This window comes from Quercus lobata, chromosome 10 (genome assembly GCF_001633185.2).
Source record: "Quercus lobata isolate SW786 chromosome 10, ValleyOak3.0 Primary Assembly, whole genome shotgun sequence".
In the NCBI taxonomy this organism is placed as follows: Eukaryota; Viridiplantae; Streptophyta; class Magnoliopsida; order Fagales; family Fagaceae; genus Quercus; species Quercus lobata.
Window position 1 is genome coordinate 8,721,518 of NC_044913.1, and position 13,806 is coordinate 8,735,323.

The window sequence follows — 13,806 nt, forward strand, 5'->3', positions numbered from 1 at the left end:
TCTTTCTATTGTTTAAATGTTTTATGTATTCTTTTTGGTCTTCATGCAATTAAAAAATCAATGATTAAAGAATGCTAATGAGATTTCAAACAATTAATTCTTTAGAAAAGGAAGAAGAAGAGCTAAACAAGAAATGCTCAAACAATTTTGTATAAAATTACTCCTAAAAAAAACTAATTATGCATCAAACAATTTTGTAGCCCCCAATTTACGCTGGTTTGTTTAGTAGAGGGACCCGTATGATCATGATTTTCAATGTCTTCCACAATTCACGCTCGCGTTAGCTAGAGAGACCCACAAGGCCATAATTTTCCAAGTCAATTAAAAAATCAATGATTAAAGAATGCAATTAAAAAATCAATGTTTAATGCTAATGAGATTTCAAACAATTAATTCTTTAGAAAAGGAAGAAGAAGACCTAAACAAGAAATGCTCATTCCAAAAGGAAAAAGTCATCATGCAAAAAACAATACAAATTAAAGGATATTTGACTGGTAAAAATCTTGAACAAATAATTATATCCTTCCATTCATGGACCATTAACCATGATAAGAAATCTTTAATAGCATAAGAGCACCTTCGTGGATACTCATATCGTTCAAGGACTCTTTGTGGAGTCAAAAATCTTATCCACGACCATGATATTATAATTCATAATCTGGTAGTGGTCTAGATATTATGAGGGAATAAATCTTGTAATTCATATGTTAATGCGTATCTTTTTCTTCTTCTTCTTGGTCAATTTTTAGATACATATTAAAAAAAATGTATCTTATATAAGTAAAATTTCAAATGGACTGCCATTCTTTTCTCTTAAATATTTGTTCAGAGGATATGCGACAAGCATATTCCCCATTGCTTATTTGATCTTGCAACTTTCAAGGACAAAATGGCCTTATGCCCATTTTACCCAAATTATATAGCCTTTTGCCTTCCTTCCCAAACTAATTAGGAAAATGCCCATCTTTTGTAACTTGATTTTCTCAAAATCGAGTTAAAAAAAAAAAAAAATCTGGAGCCTTATAGTGACGTTTTATGCCCCCCTTCCCAAACTAATTAGGGAAACGCCTCTCTTTTGTAACTTGATTTTCTTAAAATCGAGTTAAAAAAAAATAAAAAAAATAATCTGAAGCCTTATAGTGACGTTTTATGCCTCCCTCCCCAAACTAATTAGGGAAATGCCTTTCTTTTGTAACTTGATTTTCTCAAAATCGAGTTAAAAAAAAATAATAATAATCTGGAGCCTTATAGTGACGTTTTAAAGACCTATAGTGACGTTTTGTAACTCGATTTCATGGAGCTCGATTTACAAAACGTCACTATAGGTCCTTAAAAACGTTACTATAGGGTTTAACTCGATTTTGAGAAAATCGAGTTTTAAAAGAGGGACATTTTCTTAATTAGTTTGGAAAGGAGGACATAAGGCTATATAATTTGGGTGAAAATGGCATAAGGCAATTTTGTCTCAACTTTCAAACACATTGCATTGACTATTCGGTTTTGCGTTTACTCACAAGTCAAGACAATGGGAAAATGATAGAAACAACTAATGTTGAAATGAATTGCAACAAAAAGAATAGACCAAGATTGTTTTAAGAAATTTTAAGAAGTTATAAGATGAAAAGCATTGTTCCAGGGGACTCAAGCACCCAACATTAATTCATTAAATAAATAAATAAATAAATAACAATAAAAAAGTATTTTATGAGACTATCTAACGAGATCTCCCTCACAACATGCATGAATCTCACATGTGTAGGTTCCGTATATTATGAGAGGATGATTTCATGAGATCATTTCATGAGATACCCTCTCCCACCATAGTAGGAAAATAGATTAGATGATTAAATGAAAATGCAAAACCAAAGTATTTTCTTAAGCTTATGTGTTGATAAGGTTTGCAAAAATATGGCTTCATATACCCAACATTGTTTTAAGAATCATATATAAATATATAGTCGATACTCTCCATCTTTTCTATCCTTTTTTATTTTTAATATTTTCCTTTTGTTTTGTCTCCTTATAGCATGCGAGGCTTTGTAAGTACATTAAAATAATTAACATAATATTTTTTTAAACGAACCTCTAACGTCAAAGTTTCAAGAATTTTAAAATATAATTCCCAGTTTAAATTACATTACCAAAAGTGCAAAAAAGATTAAAATTATTTATTGTAATCATCGTGATGAAAAATAGTGTTCCATGGGACCGTGAAGCATATCCATCTAGCAATATAAGGAGAAATAATGTTAGATGATTAAATCTAAATGAAAACTCAATGGATTTATTTAAGCTTACGTGTTTGAAAAAGGTTCACGAACACCCTCCATTTCACGGTGAATATTTTATAGAGAATGTTACGTAAAATTACATGAACCATCAAAAGGAGGGAATTTTTTTTTTTTTTTGTGTGTTCTGTGCATCATTACATGCATGACAAATAATAAAGTACGGAGCAGACAAATGAATCAAATGTGTCCAGTAGTGTACTTGCTATGATCAAACAATTTTTACGAGAAAAGATCGTTCAAACATTTTTACATGAAAAGGCAAAGTCCTGATTTTTCATTTTGTGGGGCCAAACCGCCATAGCCAATCCTTGGATTAGAATTTAAAGCGAAATAGAGAAATTCCTAGTAGTAACAATTCCGAGTGCCTATAGCGTTTCGTTAGTTTTTGAATGAAATTCCTAGAGACAAAGTAGTAAGTAGTAACAACTATTAAAAAAACTTGAAGCCAGCAGTATATAATTTGGTTCCTCTCATTGTCTCTCCATAGCCTTAACTCAACCAACCCCTCTTCCTTTGTATACTTTCTTCCCTCTCTTTCCACTTTTGTAGCATAGCTGTAATGCCTCTAAATCCATGGATCACCCTCTTCTCCTTCTTAACAATCATCCTTCCCCTCTTGAATCCTTTTGTAGCTTTCGCAGTTAATCCACAAGGCGAAGCTCTTCTTTCATGGAAACAAAGCCTCAATGGACCCACTGAGGCCTGGTCTAATTGGAACCCAATAGATGGAACTCCATGTGGGTGGTTTGGAATTACTTGCAACATCAACAAGGAGGTCGTCGAATTGGAATTAAGGCACTTGAGTTTATATGGTACAGTTCCAACAAATCTCACTTCATTGGTTTCTTTAACCAAGATTGTACTTTCTGATACAAACCTCACGGGTTCAATCCCAAAAGAGATTTCTACACTACATGAACTGAATTACTTGGACTTGAGTGATAATGCGTTAACTGGTGAAATCCCATCTGAGATTTGCAACTTGCTTAAGCTCCAAGAAATCCACCTCAACTTCAACCAGCTAGAAGGCTTGATTCCGGCTCAAATCGGCAACCTCACAAGCTTGAAATGGCTGATTCTTTATGAAAACCAGCTCAATGGAGAAATACCCAATACCATAGGCAACTTGAAGAACCTCCAGGTGATAAGAGCCGGTGGGAACAAGAATATCAGAGGCCTTATACCCCGAGAAATCGGGAATTGCACCGAGTTGACCATTTTAGGCCTAACCGAAACATGTGTCTCGGGTTTCCTTCCTCCGAGTCTTGGTCTCCTCAAGAAGCTTGAAACCATATACATTAGTAAAACTCTCCTCTCCGGCCAAATCCCACCTGAAATCGGCAACTGTACCGCTCTCCAAAACATCACCCTCTATCAAAACTCGCTCATCGGTTCAATACCGAAAAGTCTTGGAAACCTTAAAAATCTCCAAAAGCTTTTTCTCTGGAACAACAGCTTGGTGGGTACTATTCCATCAGAGCTTGGGAATTGCAAGAAGTTAACAGTTCTCCATCTTTCGGGGAACTCATTAACCGGAAACATTCCTCAAAGTTTCGGAAACTTATCGGCTTTGCAAAACCTCACACTCCACATGAATCAAATATCGGGCAAAATTCCTGCAGAATTTGAAAACTGTAAGGAGCTCACTTGGATCAACTTAGGCAACAACAGTATCGCCGGTACGATACCATCCGAAATCGGAAAACTTACAAAACTTCAGTTACTTTTCTTGTATGAAAACGAGTTGGTGGGACCCATTCCATCATCAATTTCCAAATGTCAGAATCTCCAAATTCTTGATTTGGCTTCTAATGGTTTGACTGGGAATAGTCTCCAAGGAATCTTTCAGTTAAAGAAACTGAAGACAATCGATCTTTCCTCTAACAATTTATCGGGTGAAATACTGGAAAATATTGGAAACTGTTCGTCTCTAATTTGGTTCAGAGTTGGAGATAACAAGCTTACAGGGCCAATACCGAGAGAGATTGGGAACTTGGAAAATCTAGATATCTTGGATCTCAATTTGAATCGAATTTCGGGAAATGTACCTGCCGAGATTTTTTGCTGCCGAAACTTGGAGTATCTCAATTTGCATTCTAATTTGATCATTGGAAAGCTTCCAGGTGAGTTAAGTAGCCTTGTTTTATTGCAGTATGTTGATTTTTCGAATAATTCGATTGAAGGTACTTGGCCACTTTCGTTTCTACCACTGCACATTGTTTTCTTTTCAATCTCAAGGAACAATTTAAGTGGAGAGATCCCTTCCTCGATTTGTAATCTCAATTTTGTTAACTACCTTGATTTCTCTCATAACCATTTTAGTATGATTCCTCCATGCTTGGGAAATATGAGTGATCTCATAAATTTGGGACTACAAAATAACAATCTTCATGACACCATCCCAAAATTTATAAAGTGCAGTAACTTAAGAGTCTTAAACTTGCCAACAATCAATTAGAAGGGCCATTGCCACGTTCATTGGTCAATTGCAAGAAATTAGAAATTCTAGACGTCGCTAACAACAAGCTTAACGACACATTCCCTCATTGGTTGGTAAATCTTCCAGAGTTGCGGGTTCTCTTATTGCGATCAAACAACTTTCATGGTTCTATAGGCAATCACAAGACTAAATTCTTATTTCCTAATTTGAGAATTATAGACCTCTCTCACAATATGTTCCATGGTCATTTGCCATCAAATCTTTTCAAATATTTATCAACCATGATGAATGGGAACATGGATCATGATGGATTGCAATATATGGGTGATGATTATTATTTTGTTTTCAGAAGAGAGATGGATTATGCTAATTATTATATGGGTGATGATTATGATTCTGTAACAATTGATGTTACAATTGATATTAAAGGGAATTATATTGACATGGAGAAAATACTAACTCTATTGAAAACTATTGATTTTTCCAATAATAGTTTCAAAGGAGAAATTCCAAAAGTAATTGGAAAGCTTGGATTACTCAAAGGGCTAAATTTTTCTCACAATAATCTTATGGGTCATATACCTATATTATTCAGAAATTTAACTAATCTTGAATGGTTAGATCTCTCCTCAAACAAGCTCATAGGCAACATTCCTATACAATTGACAGATCTTACATCATTGGAAATTTTAAATCTCTCCAAAAACCATCTTGTGGGATTGATACCTCAAGGTAAACAATTCAATACATTTACAAATGCTTCTTACAGTGAAAACTTGGGTTTATGTGGATTTCCATTGACAAAAACTTGTGGCAATGATGAGGGACAACAACCACCACCATCACCAACCATCCAAGAAGATGATGTTGGGTTTGCAAATGGATTTAATTGGAAAGTTGTATTGTTGGGGTAGGGATGTGGTTTCATGTTCGGATTAGGTATGGGATATCTTGTGTTCTCAAGTGAAAAACCAAAATATCTCTTGACTATTATTTATGGAGAACGGCGCAACAAGGTGCGAAGATCCAAGAAGAATGCTCATGGAAGAATTAGTTGAAGCAGAATTTTGCAAATACAAATAATGATTTCAGGTATTTATTTATGTACTATTATATTAGAAAATACAATTTTTTTATTGAATCATATTAGAGAATACTTTACTTCATAATTTTGGTTCTTAAAAAAATGTCCTATTAAATTGTAAATATGAATTTTCAGTTTTAATTTATTTTCTACCAATCAGAAATACCTTTTTTGTGTCAATGTTGAGGCTATTACCATATTTTATTTTATTTGTTATTATTATTATTTTAAGGGGCAACTCCTCTACCTTGCTAGTTGAAGTGCCAAATAATCGGGGACAAATTCTAAAACTACACTTAAAAAAAATTATTATTATTACTTCCTTGTGAATATTACCTACATTTTGCAGAACAAAGAAGATGTTGTTGGTTGGATCGCTTGAAGAGTGGAGTTAATTTTATAGTACAAAGTAAGATGTTTTAATTATGCATGTTTTTATTCAATTATGTTTCTCCTAGAGTTTTTTTTTTTTTTTTTTTTCCACCAAATGTGTTGAAATAAAACTTTATTTTGATATAACTAAGTTGTGATGCATTTTGTTTCTGCTTTTATTTTTTCTCTTTGTCTAGTTGGTAGATTATTTGTTGTTATTTTGAACTATTTGTTTGACCCTCATGGGTTACTTGAGTGATGAGCTCATTGATCTAGGGTTTGCAATAAATTTGAAGGTCCTACTCTTAATCTATGTCATTATCTATTCATGGGGTTTTGGGGGTATTTCATAAAAAAAAGTGGAATAATTTGGTCAGATATTAAGATAACACTTCCTTATATCAAACAAACAAACAAATATTTCTAGCTGGACTGCTGTAGCAGCATTTAGTTTTGTACTCTAATTCCTACTTAAAATGATCATCAACTAAAGAATTAAAAAGAATAATAATTTTATTTGCATTAGCAAATTTCATTAGAAATATTCAATGCAGACAAGAGTGGAATTTAAATTTAAGTCCTTATGATAGCTGTTGACTTATTGAGTTTTCTCTTCTTTGTATACCATCTAATTCTTCAAAAAGAATAGTTTGTTATGATTAAATACATTTTCATATATTTAAAAGTATATATATCTTTGGGACCTAATGTAAAGCACATTTTCCAGGGAAGAAACAATATAGAAAATGCACCTAGTACTTTCAGGAATAAGGATTGACACTTATATGGTTAAAACACACATTGTTTAATCTATCATTCGTAGGGAAATTAGAGCAATTATATTATTAAGGTCTGTCAAATGTGTACAAGTTGCTTATTTCTTGACTAAGGCAAATTATTATGTGGATTTTCAGGGGTAACTCATACAACCTAGCAAGATTCAATTTGGCCATTTTTTTCCCTACTTTTTTTTAAGGAGTGTTCTCTATTGATATTAAGCTATGAAAGGATTACAAAGTAAGCAACACACTTCAACAAAACACAAATAATAATTTACCCCAAGATATGATGAAACTACAAAGACCAGTAGTCTCACATATTTCTTTAAGAAATCCACCAAAACTTTTAAATATCTTTTTCTTTTTAATTCAGCATCTATTTTTTTTTTCTTTGGGTATTAATTCCTGATCAAATTATCTAAAGATAAACACTCTACCACAATTTTTACACATGCGTCACCCATGCATTTGTCAACCATTAGCTTACAACAAAATTAGGGGGATTAATACATAACAAAAGCCTCCCTACTATTAATTATTGTTTTAGTTAGAATATTAGCATATATATATATATATATATAGTAGTTTCTTTCCCAATGAGCATGTTGGGGATGGGCTTCCTAGAAATGTTGGATCAGTAGAAGCTTGTAGTAAAAAATCAGAGTGCTAGAAGGACGACAATTAAAACACCAATTAGCTCCTCTTCCTAGCTTTTCTGCGAAAACTAATATGAGGCATACATGTGAATGACCAAATGATTTGCCATAAAATAGGTTAGACAATTTGGAAGAAAATTGTTTGGTTTCATCTATAGCCTATACAATGAGAAGCAATTCTCTCAGTTTTCTTTCTATATGGCAAAAATTTATTAATTGATTTTGTGAAGGACGACAAACTTTTCCTCCAATTCGAAGGAATTTCTCTCAAAACAACTACATGAAATTCACAAATCCATATCACATGATCTCATTTATTAACGATACGGCTACTAAATTGGTCATATTAACTATCAGTTAGTGACTGAAAGTCATGAATCATGTGATTGACAAGATAGTTTTGTAAATTAACAAATAACAATTTAGAGGAAATTCAAAATAGAGAGTGGTTTTACACTTCTACTACTACAGACTATTCCATAACTTTTTGTCACAATTCTATCGTAGTAAATTGTGAGTAGTTATTTATTACTTACACGTGGATTCATCATTTTTTTTTTTTTTTCATCATTCACATTTTACCACATTACAATTGTGACAAAAAAAAGTTGTGTAAGTGCTGGAGGTTTTCATCAAAATCGTTCTAAGAAACTCTTGGACCTGCAGCAAAAGCTGCAAAACCAAGCTGAGTGGCCTAAGTTGGGCAATGAGCTGCTTGAGCAAGACTTAAAAGAACGACAAGCATTGTGAGCAGATATTGAGATGAGGCCAACTGGGCTAAGCATTTGCTAAGCTTTGATGCTTCTGGCCTGTACTTTTATAGGCTTTCTGCCTCTAGTACTATGCCTGTTTCGGCAAGCTAGTTTCTTAATTCAATTTCCTTTTAACCAGAAATAAGAGATGAGCCCAATTAGTTCAATGATTTGGTGAGCCCATTACTCGGAACAAGCATTAAAGGGGTGGGCAGTGGGCCCATTACTTGAGTGGAACTTAATGGTTTATTTTTACCCTTTTCTTATTGGGTTAGATCATTTTAATCCGCACTTCTTATACCATACGGATTTTGAGGAAACCAGATTCTACTAGTATAAGAACATTCAAAAAATAAATAATCTTTTATTTAACTTTGGTAAAGTTTTTAAGACGTTCTGTAAGTGTGAAATACTATTTTATTTATTAATAAAAAAAATCTAAGATTTCAATTTATTTCTATAGAAAACACAGGATGAACCCACCATAACCCCATTTAACCAACCAATCTTTAGTTGTTAGCCTAATTTCATTCCAAGCTGAGGATCTGATAAATCTCCCAAATTTTGAGAGCAACCACTGTACAAAATTTGCTAAGTCAAGTTGTGATAACCAAACTAAAAATTCACCACTACCTCGGATCTAGTTGGAGGGCAGAAATAGTAACCTTGTTTTAGAATACTAGAAAATTTGGCATTTACATTACTTTGAGCTTCAAGAACTATCTAGTGACCAAATCTACGCAATAATGTACCTTCAGGGTGCCAATTATCATGCCTAAAAAATGTCTTACCACTACTACAAATGGAATGTTTGATCCAAAGACGAGCTATTTCCCTAATAAGCTTCGAAATTTGACTCCAACCCCATGAGCAATTTTGAGGAATTTTAACAATCCAAGAACTTCAATTGAATTGCTATTATCCCTTTCTATTTTATAAGGATGGTTTTGAGATTATATGACTGAATATTCAATTGGCTAGTATTTATATCATTGTAGATCCGAGTAAGAGTGTTCATTCATCAAACCAACCCGACACTTCATGTTGGTTTTTTCATGAGTTGATGGTTTTATTTTAGGTTGGATATTTTTTTCCTTTTTTTGGTGTGGGGAGGGGGGGGGGGGGGGGGTGTGGGAGGAGAGGAACTTGGATCAGATTTAGGTTGACAAACTTTTCAATAAGATCATCCTGAACTATCCCGTATTATGTATAGTATATGTATTTTATTTGTTAGTTTGATTTATGTTGGATTTTAAGACTTTGCATAATATTGTTAGTTTTATTTATTTTAATTAGTTTTAAAAGAGATAGAATATTATGCCTAATTGTGTAAATTAAAACAAATAAATGGGTTTAAATAGTAGTTGAATAGAAGCTTTTTCCTTAAGTGACAAAATGGCTCCTACATGATGATGTAACTTAATTTGAGTTGGATTGGTTTTTAGAACTAACATGGGTTGAGTTGGGTTGGAGATTTCCCAATCTAAAGGTCGTGCTATGATCTGCACTCTTCATAGTCTAGGTTGAATAAGAGATTATTACAAGAACAAGAGAGAAAGTTGAATTTAATTAGCTTACAACAAAGTGAAGGAGTGGGGGGGGAGAGAACTTAAATCCAAGTTCTATTTAGTGGTTAACATAGCTGAAACACAAGACTCTTGGGGAGGTACTGTCACTCAATTAGTGTTTAAATTATAAGAAAAATTCTAGGGTTAGTTTAAAATACAAGTTACAAGCCTAAGTATCCGTTTGGATACCGATTATCACGTGTTTGCGTCTGCGTGTTTTTTTTTTTTTAAGCACGTTTTGTGACTGTGGTGCTTTTCCAGTGGGTCCTGTGCACTATTTACGGGATCACAAACCTCTTTTTTCAACAAAATTTTCATTAAAAATGGGTTCCACAGCATTATTCACATATTTAAAAATTATTTTGCTTTAGTATTTTCAATTTTTAGCAAAATAAGCGATATTTAAACACACCTTAAAACAGAAAGGAACAATACACGTGCTAAAAAAAAATTACAAAGCTACTTTAATGGTTAGCAAGCAGCAAAAAGTGTTTTTGGTTCAAAATTTTTATTTAAAAGCATCTCAGTTAATGTTGTGAAGTAAATGATTAAAAAGCTAGTCATCTCTCATTCATGGCTAACATCACATTGTTAATTATAAGTTTGCATCTCTCTTCAAATGTTCTTGAGAAGTTTCTCAAAGAGCCTATTCTCAAGGTGGCATTATTGCCCCCTTTATGTGAGCAAATGATTTTGAATCATCTTGCACGTTTAGTCTTAAAGAAGGAAAGCAAGAATTAACAATATTATGTGTCTTAGAGTTTAGCCACATTAAAATTTGTAAATCACATACTTTGGAGCCGAAAGAAGAAAAGCTAGTTAGGCCATTACCCTTGAAAGAAGGGAAGAGTACCACCCACAAAGGAAAAGCACAAATAGAAAACACAAAAGAGATGGCCAACCAAGAAGGAAAGAATAGTTTTCACAAAGTGATTATATGTGTGAGATTAAATATTATATGAAATACACTAAACAAATAGATGATGTACTACAATTGTATAATTGGCATATGTAATAGTTGTGACTTGTGAGGTTGCCCACACGTGTTGTGGAGCCAAATGGGCCATGCAATGCTTGGAAATATAATTCATAGTCAAAATGATCTAATATTTGACTAGCCGTTGATTAGAGAACCTTTTTTTTCATTGGGATTGTCTCTCATACTTGCTCAATTATTGTTCAAAAACAATCAAAGCAAGTGAGCAATCTAACACCCCCCCTTTGCCCATTTAAAAAAGTTGTCAATCATATGTGATTGTCTAATAAAACAGAGATAAAATGTGTATGATGTAGAAAGAGAGAGATTTGCATCAGCAACTATATGGAGTTGATTGATGCAGCTTAAAACCCGGATAGGCCATTAAAAAAACCAGAGCACTAGAAAGTCAAAGTTTGCAGCTGCCACCCAAACTTCCACCTTAATAGTAAAATCATTTTTGGCCATATATTTTTCTTTAAAACTTTTCTATCTTTAATCCCAGGCCAACCCATAAAAAATATTCAACTTAGCACCTCCGATTCTTACTTCCCTTGTAACACTTTTTCTCAGCAAATGATCTCATTAGAAGTTTATTTAAAACGAGTTTCAGTCCGTTCAACTGGTGTAGTCTTTTACTCATTGAATAAGGGACATGTGATCGAATCCCACCTACACTAACTCATTTAAAAAAAAATGACACTTCCTCTTATGCTTGAATTCATGTTCTGGTCTATATTCCAACTAGAATACTTGTAATATGATTAGCTTAATATGGTTGATTCAATTAATTAAATGTTTTATGTATTCATTTTTGTCTTCATGCAATTAAAAGTTCATTGATTAAAGAATGCTAATGAGATTTCAAACAATTAATTCTTTAGAAAAGGAAGAAGAAAACCTAAACAATTAATGCTAATTCTAAAAGGAAAAAGTCATCATACAAAAAACAATACAAAGGATATTTGACTGGTAAAGATCTTGAACAAATAATTATATCCTCACATTCATGGACCATTAACCATGATAAGAAATCTTTAATAGCATAAGAGCACCTTCTTGGATACATACTCATAGCTTTCAAGGACTCGTATTTTAAATTGTCATGCTTTCTAATCAGCTTTTTGGAATGCATTTAAGACAGAAGTGGAATCTTTGTGGAAGTCAAAAATCTAATCCATGGACCATGATATTGTAATTCATAATCTAATACTGGTGTAGCTATTATGAGAGAATAAATCTAGTAAATCATATGTTAATGCGCATCTTCTTCTAATTCAAATGGACTGGCATTCTCTTAAATATTTGTTGAGAAGACATGGACATATGGTACAAGCATTTTCTCCATTTGCTTATTTGATCTTGCAACTTGCAAGCACATTGCATTAATTTACTATTCGATTTTGCGTTTACTGACTCCACCACAGTCTACACCCCACTCACAAGTCAAAACAAGGGGAAAATGATAGAAACAATTAATGTTGACAAGGATTGCAACAATTAATATGGGTCCATTTACACAAGATCGAATTTTTAGGAAATCTCAACAAATATATATATATATATATATATATAGTCAAAAGATTAGAGAAAGTCTAATTATATTTTAAATTGAAATTCAATTTTGTGCTACATGTCTCATCTATTTTTAAATTTTTGTGTTAAGTGAATTATTAGGTGCAAAAATTGAAAATTCTAAATTCCATTAGATTCTAAATTGGATTTCAATTAGAATTCAATTTTATGCCACGTATCCTATCTAATTTTTTAATTCTTGTAACAAGTAAATTATTGGGTGCAAAAATCGAAGAGTTTATATCCAATTAGATTCTAAATCATATATATATATATAAAGTGAGAAATCATTACATATTTTAGAAATTTATGACTTAAAAAATGTTTAAGTTGTAACTTTAACACCAAGTATAATTTGAACTTATATATATGTGTGTGTGTAAGTGTGATTATTTTTAAATATACCTGTGCATATGCACGAGTTTATATACTAGTTATGATATAAAAGCAATTTTCCAAGGGACTCAAATCATCCAACATAATTTTTTTTTTATTTAAAAAAAAGATATTTTATGAGATGATTTAATAAAATCTCTCTCACAACATTTATAAGTCCCACATGTGTAGAACTCATACCATAAGAAGATGGTTTTATGAGACCGTTTCATGAGATACACTCTCATCATAAAAGGAAAATAGGTTAAATGATTTTAATTATCAAAATACAAAGCCAAGAATCTTCTTTTTTATATATATAAAAGAAATTTTCCGTTCTATATGTTATAGTTGCGATAAGTGGACGCTCTCTCTCTCTCTCGTTTCTTTTCTTTTTGTTTAATATTTTCCTTTTGTTTTTTCTCCTTATACCACATGATGAGATGGCGCATAACTGCATTAAAATTAACACAATATTTTTTCTAAGTAAACCCCTAACATCAAAGTTTCAAGAGTTTTAACATTATTATTCCAATTAAATTATATTGCCAAAAATTAAAAAAAAAGTTATATTATTTATTTTAGATTATTTTAATAATTTGTTATAATTTAGGTTTTGATAAAATTCAGTTTTACATAATTCCATTTCTCTATGTAACTTAAAGTAATTTTTATTTTTCATTTTTGCCATGTATTTTATTGTTCATTTTCAATTATATTGTTGAAACACTTGTTTTAACATACATACAATTATTAATCTATATATCATTGCATAAGCATAATACTAATGTCTAAGAGCATTCCCATCAAGAGCTTTAAATTTTTTAGCATTTAACATATATAAAAAAAAAAAAAACCAATTTTATAGCATTTAACACGTCACTTTACAATACACCTAACATCAAATTTTTTTTTTTTTTTACCACTTCATTTAAATA

The 13,806-nt window shown here is 32.1% G+C and overlaps 1 pseudogene; it reads left to right on the top strand.

Moving 5' to 3' along the window:
- The first annotated feature begins 2,850 nt into the window (after nucleotides 1–2,850).
- Nucleotides 2,851–5,645, top strand: LOC115964301 (annotated as a pseudogene).
- Nucleotides 5,646–13,806: the final 8,161 nt, after the last annotated feature.